The sequence below is a fragment of the Nicotiana tabacum genome, chromosome 22, assembly GCF_000715075.1.
Source record: "Nicotiana tabacum cultivar K326 chromosome 22, ASM71507v2, whole genome shotgun sequence".
Taxonomy (NCBI): Eukaryota; Viridiplantae; Streptophyta; class Magnoliopsida; order Solanales; family Solanaceae; genus Nicotiana; species Nicotiana tabacum.
This window is the reverse complement of record NC_134101.1, coordinates 71,406,792-71,425,364: the sequence shown is the minus strand read 5'-3', so window position 1 is coordinate 71,425,364 and position 18,573 is coordinate 71,406,792. Positions and strand designations below refer to the sequence as shown.

General features: G+C 37.3%; 1 long non-coding RNA gene across 1 annotated transcript; it reads right to left on the bottom strand.

Annotated features, from left to right (window-relative positions):
* Positions 1 to 11,689: 11,689 nt before the first annotated feature.
* On the bottom strand, positions 11,690 to 13,856 carry LOC107814778 (uncharacterized). Its single transcript, XR_001654636.2, has 2 exons — positions 13,510 to 13,856; positions 11,690 to 12,185 (listed from the first exon to the last, which is right to left on the bottom strand). It is a non-coding gene; the product is annotated as an uncharacterized LOC107814778 (long non-coding RNA).
* Positions 13,857 to 18,573: the final 4,717 nt, after the last annotated feature.

Here is an 18,573-nt window from a genome sequence, read left to right as displayed (position 1 = left end):
CAAACAATTATAACACAAAAGATGTAGTCAAGGAACAATAGTTACATGCAGGGAGCCTACAGTCCAAACCGGTCAAATACCACATATAGGTTGTGTACTCACTCATCACCTCGCATACACGACCTTCACATAATACGAATGACACAATCAGCTCAAATCCTAAGGGATGGTCCCTCCCCCCCCCCCCCCCAAAGTTAGACAAGACACTTACCTTAATGAAGTTAGGCCGATATTCCAAAATAGCATTCTAGCTTGAATTGGCCTCCGTACAGCTCAAATCTATCCAAATTAATTGTATAACTTCATTAACATTCATCAAAAAATAATTTCGGATAATAAAACGATGACTTAAAATTTCACATTAAAAAGTCAACCAAAAGTTGATGCGGGGCCCACCTCTCGGAACCCGACAGAATTTTTACGAAATCCGAACACTCATTCTGATACGATTCCAACCATACCAATTTTATCAAATTTCGATAACGAAAGACCTCCAAATCTAAAATTTTTGTTTTTGAAAGATTTTGCAAAAATCTCAATTTCTTTCATCAAAACTCGAATTAAACGATGAATATAACTATGGATTTATGAAATATAATCACTTTCTGATATAGAACACTTATCCATTTAAAACTTGTGAAAATCCCCTCTGGAAATCGCCCAAACCGAGCTCCCCAACTCTATTTTTGTTAAAAATGGCAAAAACCTCACGTTTATAGGGATTTTTAATGTTCGAGCGCCACATGTGGCGTGGGGCACTGCCTGCAGGGCTGTTTCTAGAACCTCTAAACATCCCAGCGCCAGGGCTAGCACCCCACGCTACCCTGGGCGCTGGTGACGAGATTTTATTTTTCCCTACACGGAAATAGGCATAACTCTCTCACACGATGTCCGAAATTTTTGCTATGGCTCCGTAATTTCAATACGGATCTAATGCTTCAATCAAAACTGAATTTGGAGCTCATTTGCTTAATGTGATACCACGTATTCTTGAAGAATCGACATCGAAACATTCTAGAAATATCAATTCCATTAACCATCTGAAATCCACCCGAGGCCCTTGGGACCTCAACCAAATATACCAACAAGTCCTAAAATATCATACGAACTTAGTCGATACCTCGAAAAACATCAAACAACAATAAAACATGAATCACACCCCAATTGAAGCTTAAATGAAACTATCGAATTCAGACTTCTACATTCGATGTCGAAGCCGATCAAATCAAGTTCGATTAACTTCAAATTTTGCACACCAGTCATAAATGATATAATAGACCTATTCAAATTTTCAGAATCGGATTCCAACCCCAATAACAAAAAGTCAACTCCCGGTCAAATATAACACCATGAAAAATTTTGAAGTGTTTTAAGATCATTATGAAGATTGGTGGGTGCTAATTATATTAATTCGGGTATGAACAAGACTGATATTTTAAATTATATCAATTAATAATGATAATATATGTATGAGATGCATTAAGAATGGTTTATGGTCTAAGAAGATCCCTAAGGCTAAGTCAAGTAGAAAATTATATGATGGGATAAAGTTTCAAGTGAGTTCGCACAAGACCTAACTTCAAACAAGCATAACTCTCAAGATATAAAGAGTTATGTAGTGTATAACCTCTCACGTTAAAGATCGTTGAGTCTAGTTTCTAACGCATCAAATCGTTCATCATTTGGATATTTATATATTATATATATATATATATATATATATATATATATATATATATATATATATATATATATACAGTATTATGGCCATTTTACTGGACATGTATCATATGCGTGCCCAGATGCGCGGCCGCGCATATTTGAGAGTTTCAGCCTCAGGTGCGCGGCCACTTGCCTAGGTGCACGGCCGCGCACATAGAAACTCATTAAATACACCCCAAGGTCGGGTAGAGAGAGAGAGAGCTAAGTCATTTCTTTGAGTTAGGGCTTGCATGTCAAGGGGATTCCGTCCAACACCTCCCTCCAATGAACCAAGTTAATATTTTTGGAGTAATTTTGAGTTCATTAATACTCCTAAACACTTGTATTAACAAGGATTAATCTTGAAGACCCATAGATTTCTATTTAAATCCCCAAATTGGTCAAAAACACTACAAGTTGGGATTCCCAAGAGTTTCACTATAAGAGGTATATCTACCATCTCTAATTAATCTATGGTGATTATTTATGTTTGAAAAATGTGTTAAAACTTATAGCATGGTGATTGGAAGCCATAAGTTCCCGATTTAAAATACATAACCATTGTAGAGATTGAAAGGTGATTATTTGATGGAATTTTGTTGGTTGGATGAGAATGGTTGGTCACACATGTGATGTTAGGATTATAAGTTGTTAAAGAATGATGGTGGGATGAATTGTTGGTAAATGATGGTAGTTGGAAGAACTACCTCTATGGTTAAGAAATGTATAAATGTATGCCCACTAGGTGTTTGGTAAAATGTCTAAATGGCCTAAACTATGGAATTGGTTACTAATGTTGGTCCCATTGGATGTTGATATTGTAGATTGAAGTTGCTTAGTATAGTAGATCATTGTAGTATTATTAAGGGGTGAATTTCAGTTTCGGATCGTTAGCATTGAATTGAGGAGACAAGAAGGAATTCAGAGGTGGATACGCGCGGAAGGGGATTTCCTGAGTATTGATTAGCTTGCTCAACGTTGGGTTCGTCTTGTTGAGGCAAGTAACTCTTCTAATCTTGAAGCTGAGGGTATGAACCTTGAATATATGTATTATGTGAATAATTTGGAGGTGACGCACATGCTAGGTGACGGGCGTGTGGGCGTGCACCATAGAAATTTATACTATAGTACGTGAGTTATCCGTGCGATTTATAGTGCTTGGGCTGAAGGAGCCCCTCCGGAGTCTGTACACATCCCCAGTGAGCGCAGGTACCTACTGAGTACGAGTACCGAGCGATTGGGAGGATTGAGTGACTATGAGGGCTAAGTAATAGGGAGGACTGAGTGAATTAATACTCTGAGAGTATGCGTATGGTAATATCACTGAAATACATTGCATTGACATGCACACATGAGATACATGCATAGAGATGTATTTTTCTCATGTTGTACGGTATCACATTATTCATGACTTCTCACACATACTGGCCTATGGGCATAATGATGCATTTTTCACTAGCTATCTGGAAAGAAAATAAAATATCTTATTTATTGTGGAAAGGATTTTTGGGAAAATTACTGTTTTCAACTCACTCATATTTTTGGCAACTTCGGTAAACGATTTGGTTTTTTTTTTTACTGATGTACTTGAAAGGCACAACTATTTTTAGAAATCATGATTCAGCTGAGCATTTTATATCTGGGTTACTCCTTTTATTACTTGCTTTATGTTGTTATGAATTGTTGTTGTTAGTGGGAGTTGGACTCTCACCTTGGTACAAGCCCGTCACTACTTTCAACCTAAGGTTAGGTTTATTACTTATTGTGTACATGGGGTCGGTTGTACTCATACTACACTTCTGCACCTTGCGTGCAGATTTTGGATGCTGATGTTATTGTGCATGGCAGGAGCTAGCACTGAAGATGTACCTACGATCCAGTCACACCTGCCTCTTGTTCTTGGTAGCTTTAGAATTATTAATCTGTTCATGTATATTTCAAACAGATGATGTATTGTATTTCACACCAGCTTTGTAAATTCAAATCTTAGAAGCTCATGATTTTACTACCAGTCCTTGGGGAGTATATTAGAGTCAGTTAAATATTAATTGAATCGTATTGTTGTTATTTGGCTTACCTAGCAGGTGAGGTTAGGTGCCATCACGACTAGTCTGATTTTGGGTCGTGACAAGTTGGTATCAGAGCTCTAGGTTCATAGGTTCTATATGTCATAAGCAAGTGTCTAGTAGAGTCTTGCGGATCGGTATGATGACGTCCATACTTATCTTTGAGAGGCTACAGGGCATTTAGGATATACTTTCCATCTTTCCTTCCTTATCGTGCGAAATTGATTCATCTTGAGACATAACTCTTTGAATTCCTTCCACACATTCATGTGCGAATATGACGCTCGGTATCAGCTGTCCATCGCCGGCTTGTGATTCCATGAACGAGGTTCGAATTGTGTATTCTGTGTTTTGATGCTGGGACAGTCTGGAGGACTTGAGGCCAGAATTAGACTGCAGCTTAGGCTCGGTAATTTTAGTTATGTGAACTTGTACAATTGGACTCATATGTCCGGTAGTGTCCCTATGGGTGGAATTTGTTGCTCGATGAATGGCTGGATGACCATATGATGACTATATTGTGACTTCGGGATTTGTTCAGATGGTTTGAAAGTTTGCTTGAAATGTAAAAAGGACCATTGGGTGTTTGACTTTTGTCTCGATTTGACGTAGAGTCTCGAGTTATGAATATGTTAAAGGATCTTTCACATGGTGTAATTGTGGAACAAATTAAATTTTCGTGTCTTGTTGATGAGTTCAAACTCATGAAGTTTAAGTGATTACGTAGGAGTTGTGGCAGTAAAAAGGGTACAGAAAGATGCCAATTTGAGGCTAAACATGCAGGTTATCACCTGCGGAATAAACTACAGAGGTGTGATCTTTATAATGTTGTGTGGAGAATCTTCTTTTCTACCAGTAGGGCAGATGTATTAGGATTTGAATTTGAATGGTGAAGAAAGTTGACCTGACCGTCACGAGAATGAAGGCGGGCTTAGTAGATGATTTGAGGTACCATATAGGTTGTGATACATGAGCTTGGGAAGAATTTAGTTAAATCTCACTACGGTGTTATGGCAGTAATTGAATATGGGTATTGTGAATTATTGAATGTTTTGATCTATGGCTTTGAGCCAAGTGGGGGAGCCTACTATTGATAATTCAATTTCATGGTTATAGGTTAAATTTAGTTTTGGTCCGAGACATACTTGTGGAGCAGTTATGCCTGCAGAGGCTGAGATCGAGGATGACTCGAGTAAGGAAATTTCCTGAATATGGGATATAACGCACTTATGAAAATATGAAAAATTATAGAATGATTAAGTTGTAAATTGCGAAGAATGTAGTGCGCATGGAAATATGAATTTGGCCAGTGGTGTTAAGGCACGGTTATTTCTTTGAGTGTTGTTGTGCTAATGGGGCATGTGTCTTTTGGCCCGTTTGGGCGGTGCAATTCAACTTTGAGCCGAGTGGGTGACTCCTGAGAAGGTTCTAATGGGTGCGAGATTTATATATAGTAATTAAAAAAAATCTGTACTTGTATATGGATAGAATCTGAGATTTGCATTTGATGGTGTCGGGACTTGCAGTAATTATATATGACTATGGATTCTACATTCCAGTATAAGAAAGTTAAAGTATGTGTAGTCACATTAGGCCTTATGAAATCTTGAAGGAAATAGGCCAAACTATGAGTAGGATGTTTCCCTATTATTGTCAACCATGTATTCGGTGTTTCATGTGTCTATGTTGAAGAAAGTAGTTGGAGATCTGACACTCATTGTTCCGGTTGAGACTATTGAGGTTAATGAGAATTTGACTTATGAAGAGATTCCAGTTTCTAATATTGATCGGCAAGTCCAAAAGTTGAGAAATAAAGAAATTGCCTCTGTGAAAGTGTTATGGCAAAACCAACAGGTTGAAGAGGCCACTTGGGAAGCCGAGGAAGAAATGAAGAAGAAGTACCCTCATTTGTTTGAATAGCCACGTATTTATAAAGTTGTGTTCTACGAAAATGCTAAGAGTTACCTTCTATGAATTATGTATCAACTATATAGCTGATGTTAAAGGTATTCCTTTTTGGTAGTATACTGCTCGTGAGGCCACGGTTGACATTATTTTAATGTTATATTGCGTCGTTGGTTCATGTATATGTTGTTAGGACTGGTTTTGGTGATTCTCTAGCAGGTGGTTAGGCCCAATTGCAGAGGACACTCTGCCGAAATTTCTGAAAAAATTGGGAGTTAGCCAAATTTTGGGGCCTTAAGGAAGTTGAAATGTTGGAAGAATATCAAAAATCTATATGAAGTCAAGAACGATTAAAGATGATGGTTAAGGTGAAAGGAGGATAATACAGTGCCTAATAATGACTTGTAAAATATTTGAGGACGAATGTTCTTAAGTGGGGGAGAATGTAACACCCTGAAAAATTTCAAAGTATTTTAAGACCATTATGAATATTAGCTGGTGCTAATTATATTAATTCGGGTATGAATAAGATTGATAATTTGAATGATATCAATTGATCATGATAATATATGTATGAGGTGCATTAAGAATAGTTTACGGTCTAAGAAGAGCCCTAAGGATAAGTCAAGTAGAAAATTATATAATGTGATAAAGTTTCAAGTGAGTTCGCACAAGACTTAACTTCAAATAAGCATAACTCTCAAGATATAAAGAGTTATGTGGTGTATAACCTATCACATTAAAGATCTTTGAGTCTAGTTTCCAACGCATCAAACCATATATATATATATATATATATATATATATATATATATATATATATATATATATATATATATATATATATATATATATATATATATATATATATATATATATATATATATATATATATATATATATATATATATATATATATATATATATATATATATAGTTATGGCCATTTTACTGGACATATATCATATGCACGCCCAGATGCGCGACCACTTGCCTAGGTGCACGGCCGCGCACATAGGAACTCATTAAATACCCCCCAAGGCCGGGTATAGAGAGAGAGCTAAGTCATTTCTTTGAGTTAGGGCTTGCATATCACAGGGAAACCGTCCAACACCTCCCTCCCATGAATCAAGGTAATATTTTTGGAGTAATTTTGAGTTGATTACTACTCCTAAACACTTGTATTAACAAATTTTAATCTTGAAGATCCATAGATTTCCATTTAAATCCCCAAATTGGTCAAGAACACTACAAGTTGGGATTCTCAAGAGTTTCACTATAAGAGGTATGTCTACCATCTCTAACTAATCTATGGTGATTATTTATGTATGAAAAATGTGTTAAAACTTATGGCATGGTGATTGGAAGCCATAAGTTCTCGATTTAAAATACATAACCATTGTAGAGATTGAAAGGTGATTATTTGATGGAATTTTGTTGGTTGGGTGAGAATGGTTGGTCACACATGTGATGTTAGGATTATAAGTTGTTAAAGAATGATGGTGGGATGAATTGTTGGTAAATGATGGTAGTTGGAAGAACTAATTCTATGGTTAAGAAATGTATAAATGTATGCCCACTAGGTGTTTGGTAAATTGTCTAAATGGCCTAAACTATGGAATTGGTTACTAATGTTGGTCCCATTGGATGTTGATATTGTAGATTGAAGTTGCTTAGTATAGTAGATCGTTGTAGTATCATTAAGGGGTGAATTTCAGTTTCGGATCGTTGGCATTGAATTGAGGAGACAAGAAGGAATTCAGAGGTGGATACACGCGAAAGGGGATTTCCTGAGTATTGATTAGCTTGCTCAATGTTGGGTTCGTCTTGTTGAGGTAAGTAACTCTTCTAATCTTGGAGCTGAGGGTATGAACCCTGAATATACGTATTATGTGAATTGGTTGGAGGTAACGCACATACTAGGTGACGGGCGTGTCAGCGTGCACCATAGAAATTGTGACATAAAATTTTGTAGTCAAATAATCTTGGCATTTTCCGTGCAGTTTTATGTGTTAAAGAAAATTGAACTGAGAATCATATTTAAAAAAAAATCATGTTGAGGTTATGTGCCAGTATTATTGGGACCCACAAAGGTCATATTGCTGTGAATTATTTGTTTTAAATTGAAAATTCATACTCAGTCATATTCATTTCATTACATATCATATCTCAGTCTCTGTTGTTATTTATTAATACATCATATCATCATTTTCGGGTTATTTTGATGACATTGTGAGCCCATGAGAGAGAGACTGGAGAGATTGATAACTGAGGGAGGCCGAGGGCCTGATAGTGAGGATATTTTTGGGATCGGATTGTACGCCACAGCAGGCCATGTTGGCTTTATATACATTATTATTATTATGTTGATCGGGGATGCCCGCCTGCAACAGGCCTTATAAGCTTTATATAGCACGTGAGTTGTCCGTGCGAATCCAAATATTTATACTATAGCACGTGAGTTGTCCGTGCGGTTTATAGCGCTTGGGCTGAAGGAGCCCCTCCGGAGTCTATACACACCCCCTCCCCCCAGTGAGCACAGGTACCTATTGAGTGCGAGTGCCGAGTGCCGAGCGATTGGAAGGATTGAGTGACTGTGAGGGCTGAGTGATGGGGAGGACTGAGTGAATTGATACTCTGAGAGTATGTGTATGGTATTATCACCGAGATACATTGCATTGACATGCACACATGAGATACATGCATAGAGATGTATTTTTCTCATGTTGTACGATATCACATTATTCATGACTTCTCACACATAATGACCTATGGGCATAATGATGCATTTTTCACTGGTTATCTGGAAAGAAAATAAAATATCTTATTTATTGTGGAAAGGATTTTTTGGAAAATTATTGTTTTCAACTCACTCATATTTTTGGCAACTTCGGTAAACGATTGGATTTTTTTTTTTACTGATGTACTTGAAAGGCACAACTATTTTTAGAAATCATGATTCAGCCGAGCATTTTATATCTGGGTTACTCCTTTTATTACTTGCTTTATGTTGTTATGAATTGTTGTTGTTTGTGGGAGTTGGACTCTCACCTTGGTACAAGCCCGTCACTACTTTCAACCTAAGGTTAGGTTTGTTACTTATTATGTACATGGGTTCGGTTGTACTCATACTACACTTCTGCACCTTGTGTGCAGATTTTGGATGCTGATGTTGTTGTGCATGGCGGGATCTAGCATTGAAGATGTACCTACGATCCAGTCACACCTGCCTCTTGTTCTTGGTATCTATAGAATTATTAATCTGTTCATGTATATTTCAAACAGAAGATGTATTTTATTTCACACCAGCTTTGTAAATTTAAATCTTAGAAGCTCATGATTTTACTACCAGTCCTTGGGGAGTGTATTAGAGTCAGTTAAATATTAATTGAATTGTATTGTTGTTATTTGGCTTACCTAGCAGGTGAGGTTAGGTGCCGTCACGGCTAGTCGGATTTTGGGTCGTGACATCAAACTTTCTAAAAATCTTCCATTTTCCAACTTTCGCCAAAATGCATCAAATTATCCTACGGACTTCCAAATCCAATTCCGGACATACGCCTAAGTCCAAAATCACCATACGAAACTATTGACATCATCAAAATCCCATTCCGGAGTCGTTTGCTCAAAAGTCAAACTCCGGTCAACTCTTTTCATTTAAACTTCAAAAATAAGGATTGTTCTTCCAATTTAATTCTGAACCTTCCAAAACCAAACTTGACCGCACACGCAAGTCATAATACACATTACGAAGCTGCTCAGGACCTTAAGTCACTGAACGAGATGCTAATTCACAAAACGACAAGTCGGGTCGTTACAAGTCGGGTTCACCGGCCCCAGTGTGAAGGGGTAAGTGTAAATACTCAGATAACCCTCCACATGGGTAGTAATGTCATCATCGGGCCCGAGGATTACTATGTCCTTACCCGCCCAGCCACAGTCCTTGTGAATCGCAGGGAGAACGACCTTGGTGATGGAGCAAATGTACCGGGATATCGCCTTGCATCGACCTTGCACCGATGAAGGTTTTTTGACCTTAAAGTCGTCAGCGACCGAACACCCCCCGGGGACGAATATTTTCAAGGGAGGTTCGGTTGCCGGTTTATCGGTATCCGCGCCCGGAGTGGACCTCTCAAGGTCAACCATATTGGGAGCGTTCTTCTCAGCTTTGGCAGTCGGCTTGAAGATGAAGTAACAACTTTTTGGGGAACAATCTTATAAGTCTTCGCCATTGTTATCTAAATTATAATAAGTGAAAAGGAAGATTAGGAAATGAAGGATAAAAGCTTGCTGAGAAAATCAAACGTGCTGGTTCGGGTAAAAAATAAATAAAAACTTACAATTTGCTGGAAACTCTTGAAGAATAGAGGCAAAAATGTTAAGGTAGGAAGAGAGGCAGTGATATCTTGAAGGAACGAGGGTAGAAACTTGGGAAAAAAGTAAAAAAATGAACGAAAGAGGGGAGTATTTATAGGGGCTTCACGCCGTTTGTATCCAAGGATATCCTGCCGTTGACACGCATTTGAGGTAACTATGACAAATATGACAGGACGTTTCGAATCTTTTGTCGTTTCTGCTACGGCGTGTTAGGGAAGGAATCGAGGTGTTCATGTCGTTTCTCGTAGTTTCCGTAAACTTACTCTTCGAGAAACGAGGGGACTATCTCTATACGGGTAAAGCCGAGCCCATGAGATACCTCGCCTTTTGATGAAGCAAACGGAGCAAGTGACGCGACGGCAGGGAACCAGAATCAAGACCAGGAGCCCCTCGAGCCGGGTCCGGGCAAAGCGCCCGGCCTAGAGTGTATCAGGGCCATGACCTCGAGTATGGTTCGAATCCCAAAGGCCTCGGAGAACACTACCGGGTAACTGAGCACGACCAACAAAAGGCCGTGATATCCGTGACCAGCCAGATATCACGGCGTGGACCTCGACACGTATCGGTACAAAATCAGTGATTGGTTAAACAGAATATTCTTTTACCTTTCATAGAATTGTACTTAGGGTAAAACTCCCTTACTATATAAAGGGGGTCTGATTGTTTATTAGGGACACTGTAATACGCATATCAAGTAATATATTATTATTATCTCTGTTATTCAAATTTCTAGTTCTTGTTCATCAGTACTTGGTCATTGTGAGTCCTGGATCGAGGGTGGATATTTTAGTGAGGCTGTTGTTAAGTCCAGTATCACCTTCCTCAAGTGGTTTAATAATTTATTACCCCCTTTATTCGTTTGACGCAATTTATCGTTTGTATCGAATTAATCCACGTATCCTTAAAATCACAAATAAATTTAATTGTTATCTGTTTTCAAGGGTACACATGCATAAGACACACCACACACGTTAAAAAATTTATGACGAAAAATATGAAATAGTGACTTCTTTAATAGAAGTGTTTGGCTCATCCTTCTTCTAAATGAATTGATGCAACGAATTTAACTCCCATTGAATTTTACTTTCTTCTGAGTTGACCATTTAATCTAAGTATCATCGAATGAAGAAAAGTATTTTACACTCAAAAACCACTACCTAGTGGGAATAGTTCAATAGAAAAAGAAAAGGATATCAGGTGCAGTTAGGGGTGAATATTCAGTATTTCGGTTTGGTATTTCGGTATTCGATTTATCAATTGTGTATATCAAATACCGTATCAAATTATTTCGGTACGGTTCGGTATTTCTTATTTTGGTTCGGTACGATTTCGATTTAATAATTGCTAAATAAGCAACACTAACGATTAAGGACTAAGGAGTGCAACAGTGCACAATTCAAACTAACTTGGTAAGCCCTCTTTGACAACGCTGTCGCTAACAGTAAGCAGTTAAGCATCATTATTTCTTTTAACAATTCACAATTCTAAGGAGTGCAGCTGACGCCTGACAATTTCTTTCACAATTCACAATTTACTGAATTCAGTGATCACAATTCTCCGTGCAGTTTAAGGTCTAAGAAGTAAGCACAATTCAAGGCAAGAAGCAGAAACTGTCTGGACGCTAAAAAAATGATACAACATGGATAAACAGAAACTGTCTTCATTTTTCATAGTGCACATTGCACATTACATAATTCACAATTCTGCCTAACTCACACAGTGCAGCAGAATTAAACAAAAATCAGAGATTCTAGCAGTGCAACAGTAGCAACAGAATTAAATTAGTCTTAACAGTGCAACAGTAGCAGCAGAATTAACAATAGCAGCAGAATTAAACACAGTTCAACAAAAACAGAGAGGGCATCCCTCAATTCAAGTTTACACTAATAGTCTCGAATCAACTTAGTCTTAATTCTTAAATACGGATGTCAGGAAGACGCTCAAGACAACACCTAATATGCTTCTTTAAACAATATGTGTCATCCCTCTTTGGATGAACATTATAGACCCGACCACAATGCTTGCACTCTACTTTGCGAACTTCTCCGTTATCTTCTTTCACCTCAAAGTGTTCCCAAATATGAAAGCGTACTTTAGGAGCACAGGGCATGATTGCACTTGATAGTGTACATTTACCTAAAATATAATCAAAATACAGATATTAAAACTTCTCACCTTCGAGTGAAACTAAAAAAGTTCCTCAGCGAGTTCCATCAGAAAATTATATCGACAAATTTTTCAGAGACGTGTCAAGATCAAAGTAATAGTTACTAAGCAAGAATAACTAGAATAATTGCTCAAGCAATTGCAGTGTTTCAACAATTAGACATGGCACTTTTATATTCAATCATGTAGATTCTAGTTCTAAGGGATTAAAAGTTAAACTAAGAGAACACAAGTTGTTCCAGAACTTCCACGTAACAGTGGAGCCACATCCACCATTATCAATATTTCTGCTTCAGGCGAACAATTTCACCAACATAAGATAAGAACACTATGAAGTATTTTAGTCTCAACAGATATGTGACCTATATTGCAATCAAGTTCTAAGCAAACCAAAATCCATAAGCAGATAATACCTCTTTGAGGTCACTGCCAAATTCTTTGACAGTAGATATAGCCACAGTGGCAGCTTCATCAAAAGGATATCTAGTACAAAAAAATAAAGATTAAGCATGGGTAACCATCCATAGCTGCTAAGATTATCTATTGTTCCTAAAGGTGATTATACCGCAGAATCATTTTTCCTAGCTCATTAACATGCAAACAAGTTAGCACAGGTAGTACTCATAAAATAGAAGTTTCAAAACAGTCATCGATGTGGCAATACCTAAAGAGTCGGTTATGTAAAAAAAAAAAGTTACCTCTATGATATGTTCAAACTAAGGACTATTGGACTAACTTTCTCAGTCAACAATCAACACATATCACCAGGATATAAAAATTTATTTGTGCAAAATTTAGGACATGATACACAATGAAACAAATAGACAAAGGAATTGAATCCAATATTCTAAGTGATTCCTAATTTTAAGTGACAACTTTTGCCCAAAAAAATGAGGGGTTAGCTAATTTTAGCTAAAAGAGCACTCAAAAACCACAAAAGAAGGAGATAAGAATAACCCCACCACATAAATGAAAAAGAAATAGAAGAAGGGTTAATGAAAGCACACAGATCTTGTGCAAAAGACCCACCTTTTTCTTTCCAAGAAAACCCTATCAAGAAAAATCGTTAAACCCCACAAAGACCCAGCAAATCAGTAGACCAGTTCAAAAGTGGCTTGCCTAAAAAATAGTACATGAAGTCTTTAATGTAGAGAAAGATAAAGAAAAAAGCAGTCTTTACTCGAACCAGTTACATCTACTTCATCCAAAAACAGGTAACAACTATTTTTCTTTGAAGAAACTAAAGATACCATTGAAGAAACTAAAGATACTTTTGAAGAAACTAGAAACATACCTTTGATTCTTTGAAGTCACAGCAGCCGATCTCTTAGTAGTTAGTATTCTAACAACAAAGGTCTTCTGGATGAAAGAAACTATTGTTGTTTCTGACTTTCTGTCTTTCTCCCTTTCTAAATTCTAATTCCCTAATCGGCTAATCCCTAATTGAACGAATCAGATAAGTGAAAGACTAGAGAGTAGGGCCTTATTAGGTTGGGCTGGGGCGCTGGGCAATGGGCATTAGATATACAACTTGGGCTAGGCAGCTATAGGTTCAACTTAAAATTTGGTATTTCGGTATACCAAAATTTCAAGGTCCTAATACCGAGGACCGTACCGTTATACCGAAATACCGAAAATGTAATACCGAATTAAACCGAAATACTGAATTAATTCGATCCGGTTCGGAATTCGATTTTTCTGATTTTATGCCCATCCCTAAGTGCAATAAGAGAATATGTGATTTTTTCTTTTTAAGGAAATACAATAATTTGCATAATTATTCAGATTCATGGTCCAAATCGCAAAGGTATATAAGTCAAATATCGTATCAAGTAAAAACCGGCGATTACATCATCGATGACCCACCAAAATTAATGAAAAAGACCAAAGCTAATATGCTTTAATAAAGAAATTCATCTATATTTTGGTTGATTACCCAAATACGTATAGAAAAAGGCAAGTAGTCAATATATTGAATGAGGATTTTCGGCGTTATTGAAATTAACCAATTCAAATATTTCAGCGTTCAATCGAGTTTGCTATGTTCAAAAGAGAAGTTGCAGATACGTTCTTGCTAGAAGGATTTATAGATTTTATTACAACGGATGTGTTAAAATTATATTCCATGTTTGACTCCAAAGAAGGAACAAAGAACAATTGTCTATATAAAGAGATATTAATGGTAATTATAATTTTATCCAAAAACATAATACATTTAATAAAAATGAAAAAACCATTAACATTTTGAAACAAACCGAATAACAACCAAACCAACTAGCTATATTGATTCACTGAACGGGATTACAAATAAGTGGAAATTGCAATGAAACAGTAAAAGATAATTGAGAGATAACAGAGAGGGATGAGAGGACAGAAATACACAGATGAGAATCTTAGACAGAAAGAGATGAGAAGTACAGAGCTTTTCACATAACATTTGCCTAATCTTCAAACCCCAGACGATAACCCCTTTTATTCACGTAGTCACGTGCTTCCTTAACCAGGATCCCAGATAAATCTTTTGTTGGGCTTTCTAAATCTTGGACCTCTTCGCGGTTTAACCCCGGCCCGACAGTCTCTGTCCAAATATCTGGCCCATACACATTATTTGAGTTATCTTGGTTCCCAACAATACTCCCGCCCTCAAAAAGAACATTGTCCTCAAGGTTTGAGTAGAGCCACACTAACAGTATATTAGTGAATCTGTCAAGACTTGAATATGTGTCAAGAGCTGACCAATGTCTATCAACCTTAAGAATTGATGAATTAAATTTAGTGCCCTTTTCCACTTCTAAATTACCAAGAGGAAAAACAGAAGCCACAAATCTAAAAATTGCTTCCTGTTCCTTCACCCTAAGTGCAATAATTTCTATTACCTTCTTTATACCAAGAGAGCCATGAGAACCAGTAACACTTACTAGTTTATAGCAATAAGACTGATTGAGGTAGTCAAATGATTCAGGATCCCCCAACCTACACCTTTTGTTCATCTCCACGGGTACTGCATAGAGAATATAGAAACAATGATGATTCTGTTAAAGAACTAAAAATAATAATTCTTGAGATCTTTCAAGGAGAAGCATTTCCTTTTCGACACTAGATACTCTTCTAGACTTGTCAAACCGAGCCTCCAGAAATATACCACAACAACTTGAATTGTCAGTTCGTACTGTTTTGGCATTGCTAATTAGTTCAAGTACTGGATTTGACTTAAGAAGTTGCTGGTCCCTACTGTGTTCTGCAATACTTATACAACCAACAAAATAGGCAAGATAACACATAGGCCTCCTAGTAGTTGTAACCTTTCCAACTCTACTCTTAGGATCAACCAAGATAGAAGTGCTTTTACCCTCAATTATCATTGGCATGTGAACACTATCAGCAACAACAATTGAAGCTCTTTTCATCAAATCAACCTCTACATCATCTAATAAAAGCACGCTTTCCATCATAGTCAAGCTACAAGTATGTAGTGCAGCAAACTCATACAATGAAGAATCGGGCTGGAACTCAATAATTCTGTCACCCGGATCTAAAATAGATCGTAGTATAAAAATAATGAAGTCATCGGCACCACATCTAGCAACTGCTATGGCAAAATCAGTTAGCAAAAGGTAAGAATGGGTACCCCATTTCCGTACAAGATCCCATACTTGAGTCATAGGGTTAGCATATGTAATGAGGTAAAACTTGCCAGTAGATCCCACCAATAATAATATCGCAATGTTCATTGTATAACTTGTTAGAGCCATGAACTTGGAATGTATTCCTTGATCCCATACAAAAAGATTCATTGCAGGTTGTTGAGCAAGTAAATAATAATCAGTTACTCTTGCATGCTGAAACTTCATATTTCTACAAGGTGAAATAGAAAAGTCAAGGAAAAGGAGATTTTCGTCGCAGCTAGGCATATTCTTCTCAGTTCCCCCACAACAGCAACTCATCCAGTCAAAGAAAATCTGATCTTCACTCAACTTAGACAAAGCATCCAAGCTTGCTAAGTCCATAAGAGGCCAAAGCTTAACTATTTCTTCTTTAGCATTCTTTCCCACGAGGACACTGCCAGTAGACCAAATGCCAACAGCAGTGGTGTACTTTGTTTCTCCAAATATAAGCTCTGTCGCTCTATAATACTGAGAGCAGATGTAAGAAATATTTGGTTCTCTTTCAATCAGCGCTTTAGCATGTCCCCAGTCACATAAATTGACTGGAGAAGCCTGTAAATCCACTAAAAGATTATGATGTTTAATGTCTTTGCGATGTATGCCGATAGTGCGACAATCGTAGGACAATGCCCCAAAAGTCTGAAATGTGTAAAGCGTCACAGGTAAGAGAGTGTGTTTAGATGTCCTAGGTTGCAATTGAAGAACCTGGAGGTGTCCGATAGGGGTTACCATTAACAAATACGCACCAGGATCAAATGGAAATTGATTCAAAATACATAGATCATTGGGGATGAAATCAATATGACCCTCTAATATCCTAATAATCTGCTTGAAATCATCTACAATCATGACTGAACAATATCTTGCAGCCCCAACAACTGTGGTGAATAAACCAAAACTAGGATCAAATGAAAAGTACGGCGAAGTAGACCTTGCTTTATAAACTAGACCACACACTACAAGCAACAACTTAACGGCTTTATTGGCCTGAATATTTGGTGACTGCTTGGAGTAACTTTCAGCAAATGTCTTGAGTACTCCCTGTATATTCTCCGCCATAGCAGGTTCGCATGTTACAGACAATAAGAAACTATGAAATTTTCTCTCTTGCCCAGTATCAACCCAATTGCATTTGTGTAGGTTAACATCATGGTGATGGAATAACATATTTTGATTAGCACCAACAATGGAAATACTCTCCCAGGAAATCTCCCAATAACATTCGACATGACATATTCTTGTCTAGCAAAAGGAATATGATAACCAGTTATATCCCTTAGAGGAGAAATTTCCAACACCGAAGATGCATTGTCTCTTGCAATTTCTTCCTCTTTATGTTTAGATTCCAATAGTTTAGTTACATTACAGTTGTAACCAGTTAAACTCACAAACGAAGTAATGGGAACCGAGTTTGAAGAAATACCGATCTGATTAACTAGAACCTCAGTTTGCAAGGCCTCAGAGTGAGACTGGTGTGTTGCCATTTCCCAGAGAGCCTTCATAAAACACCTGGACCTCCTCTGATTTTGCATTGTTTAAAGTAGATTCCGTTGTATCAGTAAGGACTTCAACATCTGATCTCTCAGTAGCAAACACCTTGGAATAACAACATTCATGTGACATATTGTCAAACGTCGGGGCTTCAATTTCTGTAGAATATTACTTGATTGCAGCCATGTGACCTTCTGACGATTCGAGCTGCTGTTTACGAAAACGAATTCACACCTTCGCAACAAAGTGTTCCCAATCCGTCAATTGCTTGTTCCGGAGAAGCCATCGGAACCACTCTAACGCCTCACCTTCGAGGTAAATAGACGCGCGTAATAATTTATTGTTTTCTGATGTGCCGTAGAATTCAAAGTAGCGTTCAGCCTGAGAAATTCATAACTCTGGATCCTCACCACAGAATCGTCGGAATTCCACCGGAGTAGGCTTACTCGTTGCAAGGTTTTGAATCAACTCATGTAACAATGAACGAATTTCAGTGATATCCTTAGACCACGAATCCTTCACGGCCTTAATTGAATCATCGATAGTTCAAAATATTTGGTCCTCTATTGAAGACCTCTAGATGAAAGCACCAATGAAACAAACTGAATAACAACCAAACCAACTAGCTATATTGATTCACTGAACGAGATTACAAATAACTGAAAATTGCAATGAAACAGTAAGAGATAATTGAGAGATAACAGAGGGATGGGAGGACAGAAATACACAGATGAGAAGCTTAGACAGAAAGAGATGGGAAGTACAGAGCTTTTCACATAACATTTGCCTAATCTTCAAACCTAGACGATAACCCCTTTTATTCACGTAGTCACGCGCTTCCTTAACCAGGATCCCAAACAAATCTTTTGTTGGGCTTTCTAAATCTTGGACCTCTTCGCGGTTTAGCCCCCGACCCGACAGTCTCTGTCCAAATATCTGGCCCATACACATTATTTTAGTTATCTTGGTTCACAACACATTTCTCATTGAAGTCAAATATAAAAAACTATTATTAAATTTAAAATCATATTTTCGTGTTGGAGTCGCAAATATAAAAGACTTTGAGAAGAAAAAGGACATAAGGATATTGTCAATTTTAATATCATATTTTTGGTTATATTGCCTTTCCTTTTTGTCAATTTAAGGATATTGTCAATTTAAAATTTTGGTTATATTAAAATTTTAATATCAATTTTAATATC